The following is a 22,635-nucleotide window of genomic DNA, read 5'->3' on the forward strand; positions in this document are numbered from 1 at the left end:
GTCAGTGTGATTATATATGTAATTAGCTACTAACTGCACTTTGAATAAATTGCAACATGTGTTTTTTACGTATATTATTTTTTATCTACTTGAGCATTCCAGTATAACCACCCGGCTGGATATAACTGTGCATATAACAGTGATTGACTTCCAAATGGAAGGTTGCAAGTTAAATTTAACTCAGCTTATTCTCCCTTCATAGACCACGAATCGAGGTTTTTTGGCATTATAGGAATATAATGGTTCACTTCCCTGGCATTTAATTACAGTTTCACGACTCGGGACCATAACGAACTTGTACGTACGTTGCGTAGCAAGTGAACCTTATGGCGGGACCCCGGGGTCCCATAAGCCCCCGGGCTCTCGAATAAACATTATATTATAATAGAAACAAAAACGTTGCTCTTTTTCACCAATGGGTTGGAAGGATGGTGGCAAGTGTTGTCTTGTTAAACTACGCCTTTAAAACTGAAAACCACTTACCTGCAGTACCTCTATTTAAATAAACTATCGACAAAATGATTTACACCCCTCTGCCAATCATCGTGTTTCTCAGTGTGGATTTGTGAACGCACTTTGTAAACAGCGCGTAAAATATAACATTATTTGGTTCTCACGGTAAAGTCACGTAGATTGAAAAAAATAAGAAATAAAGTGAATAAAAATATCACGACGTTTCGATCGCAACACAAGCGGTCGTCGTCGTGAAAAGGGGTTAGCCCCTAAAGGCAAACTGTTTATAAAGGTTTGGAGATGGGCGTAGCCCAAGTGTATCAGCAGCATCACCAGCATGTGCGGGGCATCAATGCCAATGCAGCAGCAATGCCAATGCAGCAAAGGGCCGCCAATAAATCACCGCACGCCGCTCCACACACCTCACTGCTGACGGTGGAGGTTGATTGACAAGAAAACACAAGTCAAGCCATGACCCAAAGTGGTTGATGACATCTTTCCAATGATTGCCGGGTCTATAACCTTTCTCTCGGTTGAAATTGTGTGTCTGTATATATGGATGGCTTCATGAACGAATCTTTGTTGATAGCCAGTGGATTTGCAAAGTACCTTCGTCTTAGAGAAATCAATTTCGTCACAAATAGTAATGAAGATTAAGAGAGCAGTTTCACCGTATTATGCATACCGTTATGACAAATAAAGAACTTAAGTCGTGTCGGCAGTTTGAGCAGCTCTGGATAAGACTGATGATCCTGCCCATACCCGAGCATGGAGTGCATTCGCTGGTTCAGCTCTTCTACACGTTCGTCCACGCTGCTGCGCTTGGCCGACACGACATGACCACAGAATGATCCGCGCGGTGGGACGGAGTCGCCAAAAATAAATTAATTTTTACTTCCATTTATTCGGGACCCCGGGGGTCGCCGCAATAAGGTTTAAGTGTAGCTCAAATGCACTACCCATGCTTTATCATGGTGTGTTGCTTCTCCAGCTGTGAAGTCCGTCAGTGCATTCTGGGTGGACTGGTTGCCCTGCATGTGCTAGAGGAGGAGGAGGAGGCTGTCACATGGCTCTGTGACTACCTGGTGGCTGACGTCCACTCACACAATATATAACATTGGCAAGCATTTATTTTTCTTGCATATCTGGTGCTCTAACTGTACGACAGTTACGTGTAAAAGCATTAGCTGAATAAATACATAGTTAATGTTCAGTAGAAATGATGACCAATTAGGCATTAGTATCCCAATCATAGGCCCTTTAGGATGAATGAACGTTAGAGACCTGATAGACGTTTATCGCAAGGAATTAGACTTTACAAAAAGTTTGAAATCAATAAATTTGGCTGCCTTGTGGTCAACAAATAACACTGCAGTATTTTTTTACATTTTGAACACATGCAATGTCTTGCCAAAGTGCTGGCTGTTAAATACAGTTGCTGGGATCCAGGGTCATACCAAAATCCACCAACAGGTGGGAGGAATACCCAACAATCAGACCAACCCAGCTTCAAAGAACGTCAGCATTGAACTTGAATAGGAACCAGAGGCAGTCAACTCGCTCTAAACCAACCCACTCACAGTGCTCCAACAACGCGCAAAGAACAACGTAAAACAGGTGCGAAATACGATTTCCAATGCGAATTCTAAAAACAGGACACAATTGCATGCGTGTCCGTGAATTGAAATACAAGAAAACCACCATGCGCCGAGCCAAGCTGCAGGAGGAGGACGAGGCAGCAGAGTGAGGAGAGCTAAGATGAACCTCAGAATCAGAATCTTTATTTAGACTGGAGGAATCCGATGAGCTATAAAGCTCTTTTTTACAGATGGGCAGGTCAGCAAGTTACCACAGCAAACACTACACAAAGAAACGATATGAGAGCAAAATAGAGAGAAAGGTAAGCAAGTCACCAAATATATATAAAATAAATCGCATTTGATTAATTATTTAGCAATACTTTTTTATATATAAGGCCGATTTATCAAGCTTGGGCAAGGCAGCAAAAACAACAACAACCCCAGATCACAACCACACAGTGACTGGCCAAAGCACCAGCCTCAGACCCCAGCAACAAACGATGGCACATTCAGTTCGACTCTATGAATACTCATAAGGTACTTAGGTATGACAACTACACACCAGAAGCTCAGGGACACTGCAGGAACTGTTCTTATGAATAGATAACACCTAGCAATGAAGCCACGTAACAAAAGCGACGAGAAATGTTCTTTCAATTCCTACTTTGAAAACTGCCTCTGATGCAAAACTTTTCTACCCAGCCGCGGACCACAATACCCTTGTGGGCCGCGGCTCATTCATAAACATTCTTGACATCTTCTACTGCAAACAGCCATTGTGTGTCCCCCTTGCGCAGCCGTTCTTGTATAATCTTACGTATTTCTGCCAAATGAAATTGTCCTTGTTGTAAAATGAGTATTCATTTGCAGGGCTGTGTTGGTTTCCCTTGCCCGCTCTATGCCATTTATTTCGCTCAGACCTGCAAAAAACGTCATAAAAAATGATTTAAAAATAATACTCAGAATATTTTCACTTTAATAGAATTGAGTAACTACAATTGTTTTTTTTCCCTCACGACTTCGTGAACTCACGTGTTTTGCAGGTTCAAGTATTTGGATTAAGGATTATTTAGATTTTTTTTGCACGTATAATCACAACAACAAAAAAACCGTTCATTTGAATGATTTACCGGCTATACATTCAAGCTGTGCCGATGGAATCTGTAGTAGTCCCACACATTCAGCATGCATCTCCAGCTCTCGTGAAAACACTGCCAAGTCTCATGCATGAAGATCGGCGAAACTTCTTGTGTAACAAAAAAACAATTGATTCCCCCCCCCCCACCGCCTTCCCTCCCTCTCTCTCACACACAACAAGACGAGCCAACACCACAGCACAATATTCCCACCCCGGCCGTCCACTCTCAGCACGCCCACCACTGCCACTCATCAGTCTCACGACATGCGATGGCCACTCGCTCATTATCCATCTCCCAGCTTGAGAGGTCTGCATCTACAGTTAAAGATGGTGCAATTGCGAGATAGCCTGCAACAGTGGAGGTGTATCTCCTAAAATACCTGTAAGCGACACCAACTGGGTTTTACTTAACATCCATCAAGGTTCGGTTTTGCATAAACATTAACCGTTAGACTGCGCTGTATTTCGATTTGACTATCAGTTGCTGGCACGGGACCTATTTGTGAAAGCGCATCTTTATTTGATGCTTACACAATTCCAATTTAATCCCAAACATTTCCCACCATCGCTCTGCTAGAAACTTCAGTACCCCACCAAAAAGCAATGAAGTTTAAAAATTTGTTCACAACTGGTTAAGCCTACTTCATTCCGAGGTGGATGATTTTACCACATTTCCTGTTCAGTGACCTCATAACATAAACGCATTAACTTTGCGAAACCGGATTTCTGCTTAAACACAGTACAGTACATGCTTCTAGCGAGTGTTTCGCAGCAACGTGTAATGAGTTTGTATACAATGTCGCTCATGGTTAATTGAGGTGCTATTGCCTGTAACGTTTTGCAACATCAACATTTTCATGAAATAAGCCCAACTGCCACTGAAACCCTCAATGGTCAAAACCAGTCCAGAGGTTGCTAGTTTAAAATGATTATTTCATTGAGAAAGCTGATACATTGGTGAATATTTTTTTTTTTAGGTTCGAGACCCAAAATGCAATGCCGCTTATATAATCCCATATGGGTATGCAGAGACCTCCAAGAGAGTCCACAGATAATACTCTTAAATTACTGGTAATTGTGGATACACCATGTCTACACATGTGCTTGCTCTGCAAAGGTAAATGTAACGGCTACCAATGGGCTTACACCAGGAGCATCAGTGCAGGAGCACTGAACTGTCACACTGAAGGCTCTGCAACAGCATTTGGTGTCATCCGCAGATGCATGCATGTGTGCCGAACTTCTTTCGGACTGCACGTAGCCAAACCGCGCTAATCGCAGGTGTGGAGAAAGAAAAACAAACTAAGCACAGATTCGGTGGATCACTGAACAAGCTTGAGCTGAAGCTTCTCAAACCGCATATGCAATACCCATTGGGAAGAAGAGGTTTTATTATCTGTCCAGAAACTAATTTGGTCCACTGTGCCGCATTGCTTCCAGCAAATGTGGCGATGCTCTGGAGATGCGTTTGTCGGAAACTCGGTCCTGCCGAAGCACTTTGTTTCTCTGCCTAAGCCGATAAATCAGCTACTGGGTGGCACCTAAAAGAGAGATTGTGCATCAGGTTGTGTTATTCCTTTACAACTGGCCACCTTTGATTTCATCCCATCAGCAGGTGTCCTTTATATGTATTGATGCGAAAGGTCCGAGTCTTCCTGGCATTGACCTCGCGGAGATGGATTAGTGCGTTTCAGGCACTGATGATCATTGAACCCCTTACTTCGTTTTCATCTGGGATAAAACTACACTTCACGCCTCATCAGGGTTTAAGCCCAGGGCGGTGTCAGCCTTCCCTGGCAACTGAGACATAGATCTGCAGACGCCTTGTCTGTGACCTTGCCGCAAGCCACCCTTGGCATATTGAGGTGGGCTCCCTCACCAGCCGTCCTCTTATCTAGCAGCAAGTCTGCAGGCGACGCAGAGTTTCAACTCGTCGCCGCATGGTTAAGGCCGATTGTCACTTTGCGTTAGTCGGAGTGAGTGTCACCTGATATTTGTAGAGCTTGTTCCATGCACAGTCTTAAGTGTCAAAGGGTAATAGTGTGACCTTTGTAAGGCCACACTTTAAGAATGGTGTCTCGATCAGGCTGCTGTGCATGTGTTGAAGCCCATTTTTGGCCTCTGAAGAGATTGTGGAGGGTTTTTTTTTTCTCACGATGCTGTGCGGTCTAAACATATTTCACTTTGGTTCAGTGTTTGATATTTTATCTTGACCGGCACATTATGTTTTACTTGATGGCTATTATGTTCAGCTGGGGTAGGTATTTTTCCCCGATAATTTTTTTCAATTTTAATTTAAAAAAACATCGTGAAATCACGTCACATGCACACAGTTATATTTTTTTCGTAAGATTTTTACGGTATAAATTACGTTATTCCTCGAAATAACAGCATTCTGCTTTTGAAGAGTAAACACCGGAATATACTCAATTAAATGAGTTTGCGAAATGATACATTCTGACAGGTTTGATTCAATGTTACCAAGTGACGGAAAAATCCATGTAATTATTTGACCGTGCGATGCGCGTGAACAGCATGGGAGCCATGGGAACAACAAACTTTACCACGTATTTCACAGAGCGGCTAAAGCGGCAATCTTGTCCAATCTGATGGGATACTGGACCCTGGCTCGTGCGAAAGGGATGTACGATGATTGGCATAGTGCTGTGATTGGAGAGTGCCCAGCGGACTGGAACAGTCCGATGGGTAAACAAAAATGAGTCTCCGTCGGGGCCGAGGTAGTTGACTGGCTCTAAATACAGAGGGCCAAAGGTCTTTAATTATGCCTGGTTGGCCACTTCTGTGATGACGCAGTAGTCGGCTCGCATTGTCTTTCCCAAACACTATTAACCCTTTCACGTTCCGAGACGTCTGAAAGTTGCATGGTGGGTTCCGTTCACCGCTGAATCTCGGAATGCGCAAGGGGTTCAGTGTTATTTCATTCAGACAGCCGTAGTGCCATTGTTTTTAAACGCATTGTATTCACCGCAGAGAACTTTAGCGACACGACCGCACTCTGATAGCTCGCGCCAAACTATGCCACAAGCCCTCCAGTATAGCCTTGTGGGAGCCTCGGTACCGATAAAGTTATTTCATTTTTTTCTTCCAGTTACGTTCCATTGACGTACGCATATGTCATCGGAACGGGGAAGGGTTAAGCCGCCATAGATTTCCAGGACAACAGTTAAATGGCAGCAAGAATTGGGAAGGAGGAGAAATGCCTATCGGCAGGGGATAGGTGCGTCACTGTCTGAAAGGAAGCTGGTCAAGAGTGGCAATTTGAGCTAGGCTTCCGGTCCAAGTTTAAAAATAATAAGTCATTGCCTCTGTGGAATATGGACAATAAATACGAATGAACCGGGAAGGTGTGTTTCATCATCATCATCAGAACTATTGAGTCATGTTCAATCCAGAACAACATGTCACGCTATAGTGTAAGTGGCTAGCTATCACTCTCACACAGGACATTGGGTGCAACAAGAGCATCCTTTAAGCAGGCCACATGGCTCGGTGAAAGTGAAACCGCAGTGTGATATGCCTTCATGTTCATGCTTACGTGACTGCAGGAATTCATATTCTTTGGGTCTTTCGGTAAAGTCACGAAGATAGGTTCCACCTTTACCGAAAGACGGAAAGGATCTGATATGCTTCGTTGAAATTAACACTGCTCGGATACATTGATCGAAAAAGAGCAATTGGTTGAGGAAAATGTTACATCATTTGGGAAATAAAACAAACTATTAATCTGTTAATTAAATGTAGATTTTTTTTTATTGCCGGTCCTGGTGGATGTGTGCACAACACGTACACATGGGTCATGATGGGTAAGTGTAACTATAACGTGATGGGTATCTGATGAGCTGGTTGATGCATAGCTTTTAGAGTCAATATCCTTTCTTTCTTCTAGGAGAGAGCCCACAGCCTTTGTGCATTGTCAGGGCTGAAATGAGAGGCTAGGAAAAAATTTCATCTCTAGGAATAGCTGATCTTGTGGGGGTTTTTGTGGAACAATCATAGGACTGCTCCACTGAGCAGTGCCACGAATGTGATTGACGCCCATAGGTCGATACGTTTTGATTTGGAATTCATGGATCGAGTGGCTTACCATTTTTCTACTGAACCTCTTGGTTTGGGGTGGGGAAAACTGTTGTCAGGGTAATGCGTCTCATTGAATTATTATGGGTAAGCTTTGTAAGTTGAATCTACTTTGCTAGAACAGTATCATTGAAGAGTCAAGCTAAAGAGTGGTTTCAAAGTATATATTGGTGTTTTTATTGGACTCAACCTTTAACTTCAACATGTCAAAATGACCTGATTTTTTTTACTAAAATTGGCAACTTTAAATAAAATGGTCATGCAGTTCAATTTATTCGATTGTTCATTTATTGAGAAAATTACTTTAAACATTGGTTATAATGATGATATACTGCTCTTTTATTGGCCAGAGAAGGGTTAAAATGTTGGCCGAAACCACTGCTTATTTAGCACAAGTTTATTGTTCAACATAGACATAGGAGGTACCTGTTGATTTGTAGATGACATATATGGTTAGTGGTGGGACATTTAAACAAAGTACGTATAGAATTTATCCTATATGTTCATGACTTAACTGCCAGAGAAAACTAAATAGGATTTCACTGAACTCGAGTCTAAGCGAGCATAAACAGACTAGTTCAATTCAACATTTCTAAGGCAGAGTCCATTCATCCAGCAGAACCAATGACTTGGCACAAAGTGGTATCCATTTTTATCAACCCGGAGAGATGATGGGATAAGTAAAAAATATATCAAACTGGATTTGAACTCCAAACATTCTGACCTGCATGTCAAGTACTCTAACCGCAACTCCACCTGTAATACATCACTAACTTAAATAACTATTACAGAACAGAATTCTAGAATTGCTGCAGAATATATTTTGGCAATGAAAACAAGTTATCAAGTAGCCAAAAACAGCATGTGTAATACATAATTCTAATATACATCCAGTAACACCTGCGAATTTCATGCGTTTATTAATAATTTGTATTAGGCTATTTAATCATTTACTTTGGAAGAGGAAAAAAAGTGCCATTGCAGTCTTATTGTTGCCGAAGAATAGACACCCTGAAGAGCAGCTCACTTTAAGCATTGCAAAAAGAGGCCATTGTTATATAGTAATGATAAGCATTTGCCATAGAGGCGTCAGTCTGAAAGCAGCAGCATTCTCTGCTTCAAAGCACTCAATACGTGCATGGTTGTGAAGCAGATATTTAAATCCACTTGCATCCGTGGTGCACGCCGCAATGACCAATTTCAAAGTTAAAGCTGCCTCCACGAACACATGGTGGCTGAATTGTATGAATTCAACATAATGGCATCTGTGTATTGGACAGGTGGATTGGGTTGTAATAGCAAAACATTATAGCGGCTTTTAGACATACACCAGAGCATCTCAATTATACTTTAAGCATGTTTTTAATACAGCACTATACTTGTTTTATTGTCAGTAGACATGGAAACGGATCCTCATCATAATACACACTACAATTTAATGCCACCTTGTTCCAATAATATTGCATTTTAAAAGGATATCAACACGTTTTTGTGTCAATTGTTAGGTCAAATTTATGGCACTTCTTTCAGCATATCACGATCAATACCGTACGCGACAATGCGATATGATGGAGTGTAGGTAAATCTGTAGGCATGAGTTTATTATGTTTGATGTGCAATCACAAAGTATGCATTTAACCGTCCTTGGAAATGGATGTTTCCTTTAAATATAATAAATAATCAAACAACCGTGACATGCAAAAACCACAGTGTGCATCGCAGAACCACATTCAGGAAACTAGTTATGGGCCTCAAAATAAATTGTTAATAAAAGTTACACAGATTAGAACATTGCACCAATCGGTTCCAAATGTATGTAACTTTTTATCATTATTATTTTTCGCATTTCACAAAGGTGCAAACCTACATGTTACATAATGTAGGCTTTCATGAATAAAAGCAAGGTGAATTCATGATTACAAATTTTCGCCACTCCTAAGGTAATGCGATTTCCGTCTTAACCAATTATACAAAGTGTATACCGTCCGTTCAATATAAAGTAAATACTGGGTTGTATATATTTTTTATATATACATGACATTTGTGATTTGACATGTTGGTCTTCGGTGCAAATATACAACATTATGATCATAAGGATTTTGTGTTGCATACCAGCAAGCTGGAATCGAGTAATTGCAAATGGTATATAACAGCACACTTCACACAGAATAGAGTCAACTGAAGAGCTTTGTTAAAGTTGTTTGAGAATGTTCACAATTCAGTAAAGATTTGTTTCTCTTAAATTCTCAAAACGTGTCCATCATTGAAATGACACGTTTAAAACTGTGGGTGGCTGCAGGACGATTCAGAAAAATAAGTAGTTTTTGCAGATCACATTTATATAAATATAAAAACCCCATCGCAGAAATTTCAATCAAATTCAGATACATAAACCTTTCGAGACTTTGAAAGAGAGGAGTTTCCATTCTTTTGTTAAACATCTGCATGGCTTGGGCTGGATCACTGCATTTGAGAAGCAGGTTATATTTTCAGCCTGCAACATAAAGCTCAGCTGCTAAGCAGCCATTACCCACCGGTAAGAAGAATCACGTGACCACAATAAGCATTTATTGAGTGCTACAGTGTAAATACATTACTAAACGCTATTTGCTTTGCTTCCCCCTTACGTCTATTGAACATACACTTAAGGTCACGAAGCTTGGCTTCTGTATATTTTTGTTTGGTGTGTGGAATTAATGGCTTCAATTAAAGTGCCAGAATCTCCCAGAGGTACAAGGCTATGAGTGTACACCCACACAAACAAGCAGCTATTAACCCTTATTACATGCAACATTGCTCCCTCTGCACATTGCATATGGAGCCGTGCATGTCAGAGTATGGAAATTAACTTTAATATTTAACTACCATGAACAATTCCAGATAAACTATATATAATCTTTTCATATAGGGGATCATTGTCTATGCTTGACCGTATATCTAAAATGTAGTTTTTTTAATTTCAGCAGCATCTTTTTTTTTATTAAATACTGCAGTTGAAAGTTGTAAATAATGAACCCCATTTTTATTATTCCTTTCACATACAATTCAACCCACAGCATCTATAAGCTATTTAGTGCGGTGAATAGCCTGCAGTGGCATTGCTTATGAACTGGCACATCCAATTAAATTCTAATAATATTTACTTTCAGCCTGATCAGGATTTTTTTTGTAATAGACAGTGATAATTAGTCCTGAAGTGTTTTTTTCCCTTTTCAAAACATCACAATCAGTATTATCTTCCATTACTGAAGACTTCTGAGTATTTTATAATCGCAGCAGTCGGGCTAACAAGGAACTCTTTTCTGTTTTATCCAAAATGCATAGTATCATATGGTACACCTTTACACTCCGCTGAATGTCAGCTGGAGGGAAGTTGGCCCCCAAATGAGAATTCTTGATGTGGCTGATAATTAATACGTGTCACAGAAACCTAACTTGGCATGGCTGTTGCATATCCAATCACAACTTCATGTATCACATTAAGTATAACAATATCAGCCTGCAATGAAATATGATGGAAGGATTAATGCCTCTCACTTGCCTATTCTTTAATAAGCACTTGCACAATATATTGAGACCAAAACTGTAAGTAAAAATGTAGTGACAGATTTATCGGATACGGAATTTATCAGCTAGCTGATTAGCCATTTGCATCGTGATGCAGAATGTACATCCAAGCTCCTGCTTTCAGATTAAAAAGGCAAATGATTTATTTTCACTTTTATTCCCTTTTATGTCTCAATTTGTTTTATTTTACATCAAAGTGTGGAAACCGGAGCAATTTGTCGCGTGTCAGAACATACCGTAACTGAACAATATTCTTACCGTATATGTATTTTTACCCAAAGGTTCAAGAACACTTCATCAATAATAACACTGATATCTATTCGGGGGTGATGCGTCACGTTGCCTTTTAAATGTTTAATGTCACGAAGATACTTTAAAATGAAAGAAGTTATGCAATATGCTGGGCATTGCAGCCGTAGCAAAGTGTAGTGATATGCTACCAAATACTAATGCGGTACAGTGTATAATTTACATGTAATTGCCTAATGACAGGAACCGAGCAGACATTAACATAGCTGGCGATGAGAAAAGGTTCCTCCTCACCACAACTCATTATTTTAATAATGCACAATGTACATAGCATGTATTAATGCCATTTCTTTTTCCATGGGCACATTTGCAACGAGTGCATGTGATTCACTCGCAGAAACAGGCCTACCACCGTAGATGGGTCAATTGTTGGATAATGCAAGGGTTGCATTTGTGCAGATAAATCATTGCGGATAAATGCAGTTTACCATCACAATATGCCCATTCTATTTTTATACCCGGTGGACGACATCACGGGAGTGGCCTGTATGGCTCCCTGTGCATGAGCAAAGCAATACTAAAACAACGGAACGGATGCACCAGTTCAGTGTACCGTAATACCCCAGTTTACGTCGGGAATGTAAATACTGAAACGACGTAAATCAAAGATGTTTTTGTTCGAAATCACTAAAATACTGTACATAGATAAGATATTGCACGGTATAATACAGTAAATATATACGCAAAGTAGTTGGTGTACAGGGTAGCTGGAGGTGAGGGCTGGTGGGCGACGGAAAGCGAGAAAGGACCATGATGTTGCCAGCGACGTAAGTGTGGGGTCGAGGCGACGCAAATCGGGTCGCGGTGTTAATAACAAAGTGGCGACGTAGTTGCGAAACGACGTAAACTGGCGAGACGTAAATCGGGGTATTACTGTATCAAGTCATCGTGGCCGCACGTACATAGTATGCAGTGAAAGGTAAAGGTGGAGCTCAACCACCGCAACACACGCCCATTCTAATTGTCAGTGGATAGTTGGTTGTGCCGCGGAGAGACCGATCCTCACCTCAAGAATGCGAACTTTGCGCCAACTGGCTCAGGCCTGCCAACAGACGCGAGTAAGCCGTCTTATACAACGACCCCTGTACACGGCAAAGATGTGCACATCTGCTAATGCCGGTGCACACATACGCACACCACGGCGGCCCATGAACGAGCGCTATTTGAAATCGCTTTTAAGTTCAAATCGCCAGCGTGGTATGTGTCATTGGCATGCACACACAGCACACACTTTGTCTGGCTTCACCCGCCCTTCACAAACAAAGACTAATCGTGCATATCAAGCAAGGTGCGTCCAAAATAAAATTCTTATGCACAAGGCCACATACAAACTCTGGCAGTTGATAATAATATTATTTAACCTCGTAATGCAATGGCCTGGCATGGTACACGTCCAGTGAGTGGAGGCCAGGGGTTGCGAGTTACCCAATGATGGAACCGCTGTCTGTGAGACCTCCACCATGGTGTCTGTAGATGGCAGTACAGAAAGTAAGTATCTGCTTGGGATCACGTGTGAAATTTGAGTTGTTCCCTGCTTGATATGGGTGGGTTATCCACCTCAAGCAAGACCCCTCCTACAAAGGTCTTAAGATTCAGTGAGACTTACGGAATAAATTATTAAAAAGTGTCCGACTGCGTTGGCAACAGCTCGCAAGCACAAATAACAAAAACTCACATTCATTAATTACACTGCCCTGAAGAGAAACACATTAAATGAACAATGTTTTGGGCAAAATCTCTATTTACCCGTGGGCATTAAGGTGTGGGTGTTATATTTATTAAAATGTACTTTATTTTTTGTTAAATACATCTAATCCAGTCTACCCGAATGTGGCCAGGCTTTGGTGAGGTCCTTCTATCAGGTCACCATACCTTTTGGGTGTCCAATAATGCCACACTGAAATCGAGGAATAGCTCCCACAAGATAATTCCCACTTACGTCACTCACTAGCCATCGAACCACCTAACACTTTTTTTATAAACTTTTGTCACAATGAAGCATGTGCTCTCCCTCAATGTTGGAAGTGCAACAAATTGTATAGAAATGACACAAATGCACTCAACTTTTCATAGAATGCATGTATGAATGGCTAAATATTAATAAATGCAAGTTTGCACGATTTACAGGGATGTTTTTTTTTAATCAGTGCGAATAAATAGGCATTTATAAAAAAAAAGTCTGCTTAATAGAAGGTCAAAGTGTTGTTGTAGTAATTGGTGTGTTAAACGGAGACAAGTTAAGAGTGCTTATCCTATTTTATAGGCACCTAAAGTAATGCACATTCAAATGACGACTATAAATTTGTTTTGTATTGTTTAGTTGTATAGTTCCCATTGATGACAGCACAAAAGCATTTGTCTAGACAGAGGTATATTGAAACATTTTATAAAAAATCACGTAGCACTGATAGTCACTTACGACCACAAAGCTGATCGGTTTGGGAACACGAGTTGGCAAAAGTACAAGGGTGTGAGATTGTCTGATTGTTTTCAAATATAGTTGTGCATCTTTTGAGACAGTAATGCAGGCCACTGGGCACCCATTGCAGATTTTTTTCGCGCAATCTCCGTCTGGAAATAGAAGGATGGAAATCATTCTGTGAAATGCAGGGGGGGGGGGGCATTACGGGCAATGAAAATGCCTTTCCCACCTAAGCCAGAAAACTCTTCAAAAGGCACAAAACCTCAACAGGGCTTGATAAAAGTGCACATTCGGGTCCCTGAAGCATTCCGAAATGGCTAGCGAACAACATTTCCCACATCGATTTGTAATTACGGGCACAGAAACACAACAGACGTCCGGCTTGCCACCGGCCGCCCACAGACACTTAATCCTGTAGTGGTGCGAGGCATTGATCGCATCGGTACACCCTGGGGGGGAGGAGGTAGAGTGAGGTAAGGGACGTCCGTCCAGCCTGTCGCCACTCTGCGCTCTTAATGGAATTCTCCATATTAAATCTCCTACACCTGCAGTGGGCCTCACTAACCTTGAGTGCAAGCACAGGTGTTGGGAATTAAATTGGAAGCATTCGGGTTGTGTGTGCGCGGGAGGCGACAACCCTGATGAATGGTCCTGCTTATGGGTCAGCCACTGAATAAGACTCAATGACTGTCAGAGCGAGATCGGTGCCTTGCAATGCAGCCATCCGAGAGCCGTGAATTCATTCATTCACCTGCAGTAGCTAAAGGCAGTGTGTGTGTGTCACGTAGTGGATATATGTTCACCACAAAGGGAGCAAAAAATACGACACAAAGCATTTCCAAACCAAAATACAGTGAAATGTGCATTAAAGTGTTTAATGGCAGGGGAAGCACAAATGTTTTCAGTCTGTCCATTCACATATTTAATATAACATTATTTTACTTGACCTTCCTGAAATCGTGCTCGCTGCCCTTAATGATCAGTTTTATTTTTACAATAAAGATTGCATTATCACTTTTTTTCATATAATTGCTGCACTGTTCCATGTACGATATTGTATTGCAAAGGTAAAGGTGCAGCCTTGTAATATCTTGTTCACACCACTGCAAGCGGATGGGCCTCCACTGGAGGGAACTCCATAGGGTGTTTAGCCTACTGTTCCATGCTCGCCAAACGTACTGTAAAGCATGTATATGATATGAAACAGGATGATAGTGTTGAAATTCTGTTACTATTAGTATTCTGTTCGATTAATTATGGCAATCCCATGTCATCCTAATGCCCTGCCTGGTAAACCAACGTGTCTGCAGAGAGTCGAGGAGTTTAATAATGAAAAAATAAAATTACCGATCGAAGACTTCATATAAGCAAGCAATATTTGAATCCATAACGAACATTACAGATTCAGTATCTGAGAGACATATATAACACTCTGTAATTAATTTTCTGTCAGAAGCTAATTCCAACTTTTAAACTATTATGTTTAATATTTGTTTCCTGATACCTCACATGGGTTAGACTTTTAAGAGTAGTGCCCTATTAGATGGTGGCAGTGTTCTGTGCTTGATAACCCAGTTGTTTAAAATGTGGAGATTTTTCCATTATCTCGAGCTCTCTCTTAGCATGTGTACATTCCTGTAAAGAAATAGAAGAGTGAGCTACTCCACATTTTAATATAATGTTATTACAGTCTTATATCAGCTGCAACCAGAGAATTTCTGCCGTGGGGGGAATTATCCAGAGCCAGCCATAAGCTTGACAGATAGCTTTAAGCAGATAAGCTTGAAGGAAATTATACCACTTTCAGTTTGATGATGATTGATGATAATAGTGATGAAGATGATTGGTTCTCCCGTAAGATAATGATTTTTTTAAAGGAATATAACACGTCACATGCTTTTTGTTCACATTCAGTGTTGAAACATTGCGATATTAATGTTATTTAACTCGTAGTAAGGACAGACAAAAATCACACACAACCATAAAAAGATACAAATCTCCCCCTTTCGCCTTCACAGACTGTTAGAGCAAATGCTCTTAAGCGTGCACCTATGAAGACTAGCAGGGCAGACGAGGGGGTGAGTGGCCAACACCACGCCCAGCTGCCTTTGTCTCCCTTGTGGCAATGTTTACACACCGCACCAGGTACTCATTTGAGGCTAAATCAACCTAAGGGAGGGAAAGAACCGGTTCAGATAATCGTCACTGGTCTTGGCCGTGAGCAGGAATCGAACTCGGGTCACAGGATTTATAGGGCAATATAGCGCTAACCACTGCACTACCGCTTCCCAGATAAGTAAACACACAACCATTAACACACATGGAATTACACCAATGGACAAGAGGAACACGTGGATTATGGAGCAAATGCAAATCAGAGACATTGACCTATTGACTAACAAGCAAAGTAAAAGGGGCCTTGGACATGACACTTCACTGGAATGGCTGATGGCTGATGGACAAGACTGGTGATGAAATGGCAGCCAGAGGGAGAAGCACACACACACACCCAAGGAGACAACTACTGCCGAGAAGCGACGATGAGATCACTTCACGCGCAGAAGAGAGGTGAATTGTAGTTTCACAGGACTATGAGGGATGGAAATGGGGGGGGGGGGGGGCTTCATCAAGCAGTGGATAGAGAGAAAAATGATGACGGTGTCAAATATGAACGAGGACAACAATGTGTGGTAACGGGAACATCGTAATCTTAACACTTTGGGAATTGTCCATATTACTGATACAACAAATGTGGAATGTTGCAAAAAAAATATTCCACATCGATGATGGGACCGAGTTGAATAAAAAGTTGGCTAGGAGTCGTATTTTAACAGGCTAACCTGGAAATGTGGGATACATTACTTCAGTTAGCCATGTGTTGTAAAGTGTACAATTAATATTTCTTGTCAATGTGACGCAGGCAAGAGGAGGCCGTAGTATGCCAGCAACCACTTCCTGCATTTACAAATGCTTTGTTGACTTGCGGTTTGTGTATTTTTATTTGGCTTTCAGCTGGTTTTAAAAATGCTGCATTGCTTTTCAACGTAGCCAAATTAACATAACTTGCGAACTATGTTTGAATGTGTACAATTACGTTATATGCTGAGTGGCACAGTGGAAGAACATCTGGAATCACTATCTGAAAGTTATGCTTCTAATTTCAGTTATGGGTCAACTCAGCTCGTGTTTCTCCTCTGGTCAGAAGAATGAGTACAACTTTGTGAGAAATAAACAGAAATGGGAAAATTCCACCCCTGACTCAAAACTTGGATATGAGAACTGCTTCATGCTAATTCAAACGTTTCGACACACACACACTATTAAGCCAATTGGGTAATGTATTGTCCATAATAGAGGCTTCTGGGTTAGATCGCGTAAATATAAATGTGTCGTGAAACCCGCCACCACGCGGCACAGTAAAATAAGTAAGGTTTATCACGTAACCCAAAAAACTTCGAACGTGGATAATATTGGTCACGAAAGCCTACATGTTAAGCTGTGTAATTTATTCTACATAAATTTTGAACGCTGGGGGCGGCGGGGGCGAGCTCTGGCACAGCAGGGGGCGCAGTTCTGGCCATCGCTGGTATCAGAACCAATCCCCGGCCCTCATAATATAGTTTGATGAACCAAAAATCATGATTGGGCTGAAAATAAACACTCCGCTACCATCATCACCATTACCTTAGTGTCACAACTGAAAAATCTGTCATTACATAGAGTGGAAATAAGTGAGTGGAACGAGCAGCGACTGATATCTAAATCGGTCCTGGGTATCCCTCGCTCACTCCCGACTCCAAACTCGCACTGACCAGCCTGGTGAAGTATGGTGGGAACAAAAAAAAACCTCCCATGACCGACACGGGTTTGAGGAGGCCTTCATTCTGCAGTGGATTGACAAAGGGCCGTACATCTCCATGTATTTATATAATTCATATGTACACTGTGTATGCTGTATGAAGTTCTGTCTTTTGTTTACAAGTTCCAGTTGAATAGTTTAGCGATTCCCCCACCGCACACTCATGATCAAAACAATGATCTCAGCCACACAGTGGCGACAACTGCACCTGGTGGTACGACACAACACATGGAGCAGCACGCTCTTTGTGAGGCAGAGGGCCAATTCGACAACTTTGAAGATGAGCCTCCCTTTGAAAGTTCCGTTCCCTGACCACCAGTGGTAATAATTCAAGATATGAAGGCAGGAGGTAGAGAATGGTAACGCACCATTGGGATTACCGGTATCACTGAGACCGCCTTTCTCTCATTACAGCTGCGATTAACAACAAGGTGCATCTTAGTCCTTTTAAGTCGATTTCCATATGGTGTTTTAGGTCTACTTGTGTTGTCGGGATCTTACATAACGTTTTAAAGACGGCATTTTAACGTATAAAACCCTACCATATGGGGTGCGTAAAAGAAATGTCTACTGGATGGTTACTGCTTCGTCGGGAGCGAAAAAAATAGGTCATCCTATAAAAGGGCTGAATGCGGATGTAGAAATGTGAATTTCCACCACGTCGCTGATGAGTGCCAATGGAGATGATTCCCACTAGATTCCCAATGGTAAGTGGTGGCCAATTAATTTGTTAAGACTTGTTGTGCTTTGAACTAATGCATGGGAATTTAACATTGTGATCTCACTTCGTTGAGCACAATACATTTTCGACTTGCATTATATCAATAATATAGATGTGTACTCAAGTTGGGTTTATCATTTAAGGACATACATTTTTAAGTTTATTACATTTCTCACTTCAGAAGGTGATCAGGAAGACTGCAAAGTTTGACTCAAGATACATTAGAAAAACAAATCATGTTTTGCTAAACGATTGAAAATCTGCTGTGCGGAGGAGGATGAAAGTGATGAATGAGAGGCAGAGGAGAGCACGTTGGGAGTGCTTTTGGGAAGCTGAACTTGATTATTAAAAAGCAACATGCCATTTGTGGCAAAAGAAGGCCGTGTTATATCCATTGTACACCATATTTTGCTGCCATGGATTAGAAACGTTAATTTTAACAAAGAAAATGGAAAACAAAATTAAATTCGCACAAAGAAGCATGGAGAGGCACAGGCTTAGTATTACTTTGAGAGAAGTAATACTATTCAACCGTGGCAACCGATTAGCACGGTTTACTACGTGCTGTGCGAAAGAAGTTCAAACATACGTGCATACATGTATTCAAGTACGTACACAGGTTAAAATACATTATGAACAGTAAGTGGGCTTGGGCAGGGACCCCTCGTTAGAATGGATAATGGCCAGTGGGAAAGTCTAATCGTGGAGTAGCTGCCAAAGGAGGGAACACACCCATGAGAACACTTACCATGGAGATGGAACAATAACATCAGCTTGTATGGAGCGGTTAGGTGGATTGTTGCATTGAAATACTTTGAGTGATAGCTGCAGTTTGGTTTAGCCTTCATGCAGCAGTGGATAGATCATGGCTGATGAAAGATTATGAGTTTAAGAAGATAAAATGGTGGTGCTACACGAACGAGCTCTAAAACAAGTGTGTGCCATGTATGTGCCTGCACGTGCAACTCATTTAAAACACACAAAAACTGGATAAGAATGGAGTCTTGTTACAAAAAAACATATGATCCACATAAAACATATTCGTAAAATACATCACACGGAGAATATTCATGCTCTACATAACTTTAAAGTAATTGTACTGCAGTGTTTTATGGTTTCAAATAAGTGTGTAAAAAATATTGAGGGCTTTGCAGCACAATATATTCAAAACGGATAGCCTTTAATGGGCATATCCTTTAGAGTTACACTTTGGATTAAAGTCATAGATACTCTGAGCTTCCTTTTCAGGCCACTACGCTTGTATGAAAGTTATAAACACATGTTCAGTCCATTATGCAACAGAAAGAGAAAATAAACAGGGTCGTTGGGCTTTGTCTAAGAGCACACACAGCATAGCCCCAATGCTAAAACGGAACCGGGCAAGTGATGTTTGTGGGATTCCCAAGGGTCCAAGAAAATCCAGCGTGGCCTTATAGGGTTAAGACTCACAACAGAAACATGCCAATTGATAAAACACGTTCGTGAGATTGGAAGCGACATTTTGGCACAAACATAGGGACAGTCAGCCTTCTTCAAAGCAATACAAAGGAAACAGGCTGCCGCATTAGGTTGTAATAGTATGAGTGATTCAATAAATTGGCAGTATGTTGGTAAATCATGCTACGTGTTGGGTTCTTATGGTTTAATGTGTTTGTAAGACCAATTAGTGCACCTGGCATGCATATGGGGTTGGCATCTGGCACGGTGTATTATTAACTTGTAAAATTTCACCGGCCAATATCAGATAATTTAAAGCCAATCTTTTTAGTTCAGTCTGTCTCTGTATGTTTGCAGTTTAACTAATGGAAAGAACATGCGATATTTTCAAATCTGAAGCTCATCTGTAGCTCGTTGGAAACAGAAATGCACTCTTGCATTGAGCCTGCTGGTATGCCATGTGTAATATTGTCACATATACAGTCATTTACCTTTCATGTGCCAGCTGTTACAAATCATCACTCTCATCACTATCTTTCAAGCATCAGCTGCTTCCCAGCATCCCAACCACCTGCTGACTCCAGATTACATAATCCTTGGTGGTTTGACTCATGTTGTGGGATCCAGTATAAGTCCAGGTTGCTGGACAACAATACTTTGTTTTTCAATCCGCAGGCACATTTCCAAATACCTAAGAAAATATTAAATAGATGGCAGCAGGTCTGGTGGATTAAATCAAACCTGACGGTTGCCAGGATGAAGTTTTTTAAGCGTGTGCAGAGAATGAGGAACAAACTCAGGGCATTCAACAGATAGTTTATAGGCAGAGGCACCGTGGCTTTGTGCTGTTTTAACGCCTCCCCGTCTCTTTCCCGTAAAAAATGCTGCTAATGCTGCTGCTGCCAGTGTCCCTCGCAGTGAAGAACACGCGTGCAGCTTTACCGCCACAGAACTCGACGCTCATAGAATAGGCGAGGAGAACCGTCTGTCCCCGCACTGAATCACTGGAGGCGACACCGCGCAATTGTGCACATTTCCGAGGCGTTTTATGCCAAACAATAATCTTTTGACAGAGAGTAAAATTGCAGAGCACTGGGCCTGCGCAAATATAAAATTATTTTGGAATGTGCCGAGGATAGCTTGCGGGAGCTCCGTGGAAGCCCACTGTGGCTCCTGACAGGTCATTTATCAATAATAATATGCTGTATGGGCTGCAGAGTAAAACATTTTTACGTAATGACATAGAGTGACAGCCGTTGTATTTTACGTGTGTAGAAATCCTTAAAGTGCAAGATGTACGCCTGCTGTTGTCCATTTAAATGCGGATGCATACTGCAAAACTTACCGGGAATCGCAGCCAAAACTCTGGAAGTCTAATCCCCAGAATAGCGATTATGACATCACTGCAGTCAAATCGTACATTATAGAATTAATGTGGTGCCGATGGTAAATCGCAGAGTCATGAAATGCTCGTTACGATGGCCATGGATATATAGCGTAACAAAGCTGTAAAGGAATGACTAAAAATAACTGAATAGGAAAACATTTGATGGTAATGATGATAACTATGAGTACAATCTTCTATCGCACACATGAGACAATGAACCTGAACTATTCTGTCAGCTTTATCGTAAAAACAAAATGTGTTGTGGCTTTAGTCACACGTAAAAATCAGTGATACTAGAAAATTGTGAATAATACAAGGGGAATTTATCTCGGGTATTGTAAATAATAACACCGATCTCAGTAGGTTGTGTAATACTTTATGAATTGCGTGGTATTCATAATTTACCAACTGGTAATAAATACATGAGAACGTTGATGAATATGAATAGAACACTAAAATATATTTAATGCCACTCAATAGCAACTTTAAAACGTATCCTAACTACACACACAACCGCTTCGATGCTGCTTCTGGGGACAGCTGAACGAGACCATCGTTTCTCATTAACTGAAACGTGTAATTGAGTACAGCTTGAGCGTACGCAAAACTGTCATTAGCAGTACTGCACTGTCGAGAGAAATGTCTCTTTTGGTGAATTCAACACGAAACAAAAACGCGCATTTTCAGTAGTTTTTTTTTAAACACTACCGCTGAACTTGATCTACAGCAGTCATTCATGCAGCAGCAATCGCTTGCAATTGGGCAGATTTTAAACAAAATATATTTCTGTTTGCATCACCTCTTATATCTGTTATATGGAACGCTACGACCCCCAAGAACAAAATGCATAAACCAACAACAACAAAAAAACAATTCTCACAGCGAGCTAAATATAAAGATGAGAAAACTTACCGAGGTGCTGCTGTTGTTGGAGTCCCCTTCAAGCCATATGGGCTGCGACACGAGAATATTCAGCACCCCCCCCCCCCCACAAAAAAAAAAGATGCGCCCGCTCTTTCGCTGGGGCTCGCTCGCTCACTTCACGCAGCGACGGAGGCCAGATCGACCGCAGTCGACAAGGTAAGAAGTGGGTGTCTGTCGTGAACAAGTGCAGCGCTCTCTCCTCCTGGCGTGGCGGTGCTTCCGCTTGTCGCTTCTTCTCACCGCAGCATTTGAGAGCAGCAGCAGCAGCCAGCCGCGCGCCGCGTTCGGACGCGGCCGCGAGCCGTAGACGGGAGCAGACGCGCGGAGTGGTCGACCTATACGCCCGTACTCATGGGACGCCGACAAACCAATCAGCACATCCGTCGACTGCTCTTGCCTCCCCACCCCCTACCACCACCACCACTGCCGCCGCCGCCGCCGCCACCTCGCTCACTCGCCATCAACCCCACCCGCCCCCTGCCTGCACGTCCGCCTCGCCTGCATCCCCTGCCCCTCTACCACTTTCCATTTGTCTTCGTCTTGCTTCCTTCTCCCTCCGCATTCTCTTTTTGACATTTGCAAGATATGCTACATTTATTGCAGTCGGGTAACATTCCCGCTTTGCATCTTGTACGACGATGTATATTTGCTGATGCCCGTTATTTAATTATGTATGTTGCAGTGTGGTATGCACCCTTTTGATGCAATACAGTTAATGACATTTAAATGGTTATTTCGCAAAA

At 41.7% G+C, this 22,635-nt stretch overlaps 1 protein-coding gene across 4 annotated transcripts in view; it reads right to left on the reverse strand.

The window, feature by feature from the left end:
• The window catches only part of LOC116941228 (heparan sulfate glucosamine 3-O-sulfotransferase 1-like), a 233,057-nt gene that overhangs the window by 16,206 nt on the left and 194,216 nt on the right, over positions 1-22,635 (reverse strand). Inside the window, exons 1-2 of one of the 4 annotated variants that reach the window (XM_032952050.2) lie at positions 21,881-22,281; positions 12,149-12,184 (exon numbers count right to left, since the gene is read on the reverse strand). The exons of 1 other annotated variant lie outside the window; for it this stretch is intronic. The gene's annotated coding sequence lies outside the window, so the exon portion shown is untranslated. Of the gene's footprint in view, positions 1-12,148; positions 12,185-21,880; positions 22,282-22,635 lie in introns of those variants that run through there. 2 more of the 4 variants (XM_032952051.2, XM_032952049.2) reach the window with 2 other exon arrangements.

This window comes from Petromyzon marinus, chromosome 11, assembly GCF_048934315.1.
Source record: "Petromyzon marinus isolate PM22_M1 ecotype Great Lakes invasive population chromosome 11, UKy_Petmar_22M1.pri1.0, whole genome shotgun sequence".
Classification (NCBI taxonomy): Eukaryota; Metazoa; Chordata; class Hyperoartia; order Petromyzontiformes; family Petromyzontidae; genus Petromyzon; species Petromyzon marinus.